Source organism: Atta colombica, unplaced genomic scaffold (assembly GCF_001594045.1).
Source record: "Atta colombica isolate Treedump-2 unplaced genomic scaffold, Acol1.0 scaffold281, whole genome shotgun sequence".
Lineage (NCBI taxonomy): Eukaryota > Metazoa > Arthropoda > Insecta > Hymenoptera > Formicidae > Atta > Atta colombica.
The window spans coordinates 300213-301529 of record NW_017259383.1 but is presented as its reverse complement, the minus strand read 5'-3'; the positions used below and the strand labels follow the sequence as shown (position 1 = coordinate 301529).

The window sequence follows — 1317 nt, the reverse complement described above, 5'->3', positions numbered from 1 at the left end:
AGAGAGAGAGAGAGAGAGAGAGAGAGAGAGAGAGAGAGAGAGAGAGAGAGAGATGGAAGAAAAGAGAAAGAAACGTGAAAATGCTTCGCGTTGGCAATGATTGCATTTAGAGATAAATTTTATACAGCGTATTATAACTGTCTTTTATAAATTCTTCCAAGATTGACAATGGGCAACATAAAATATTAAAACACACGAAAAGAAATCGATATATTGTTGTATTAGCAGTATTAACTTAGCAGTCTAATTTAAAATCTTGTTAATTTAAGTGACATCACCCATTTAATAAAATATTTTGTTAAAGAACATGGTACATTTGTTTCATTAAATTAATAAGATTAATCTTCTAATCAGTCTTTAGATACAATAGAGAGTTTTTGCAATATCATTTATTTAGATATAATGAATCGCTAAGGTCAGATTATCTTCTTCTTAACAATGAATTAAGTAAAGGATAACATGACTTTAGCGTTCATCATATCTGAATTCACGTTATTGCAGAAACTCCCTAATATCTTAACTGCTGTAACAATATCATAAATTATTCTGCCAAGCAATTTAATGATATTATTGATAATAAGCATCCTAAAAAGTTGTAAATAATTTGATACTAATAAGCACCTTAAAAACTGTAATTTATTATGAAAATATCACTTCTGCCAAGATTCAAACCTTCTTATATTTCGTGATGGATGTCTTAATTCGACCACAGAGCGCGCGCAGCGCTCTGTGTGTGTGTGTGTGTGTGTGTGTGTGTGTGTGTGTGTGTGTGATAATATTTTACGCAATAAATTATTATCTACAGCTCTTCAAGATGCTTTTTAGTATGAAATTATCTACAGCTTTTAAGATGCTTATTTGTAACATTATTATATTGTTTGGCAATTAAATTTGTTACATTATTACTCCGGTTTAATTAAAGATTGTATTTAAAGGTACGAAATGTTATTTAAGATTTAGCTCAAGCTGATAAGGCTTTTTCATTATATAGGATTTTATATATAGGATTTTACACATTATTTAAGATTATTTTTAATTAGATCGCTATTGATTAATGTTTAACGTTATTAATATAATACATTATTTTTTCATGCATAACTTAATCAGAACGGTTTGTTTTCGATTTACTGAGAAATCAGTATCACCATTGCAATTTCCACCAATAAGTATTTATTGTTTATAACATGTATACAACATAATATGTTATTAATATGTCAATAAATTAATATTTTTATAATATACAAATGTAATAAATCATACAAGTATTTATAATAATTAAATTATCTGTATAGTTATCCATATGTCCAATATGTTATC

General features: G+C 27.3%; 1 protein-coding gene across 1 annotated transcript in view; it reads right to left on the bottom strand.

Annotated features, from left to right (window-relative positions):
* The window catches only part of LOC108689926 (tyrosine-protein phosphatase 99A), an 80845-nt gene that overhangs the window by 34252 nt on the left and 45276 nt on the right, over positions 1–1317 (bottom strand). The window lies entirely within an intron of this gene.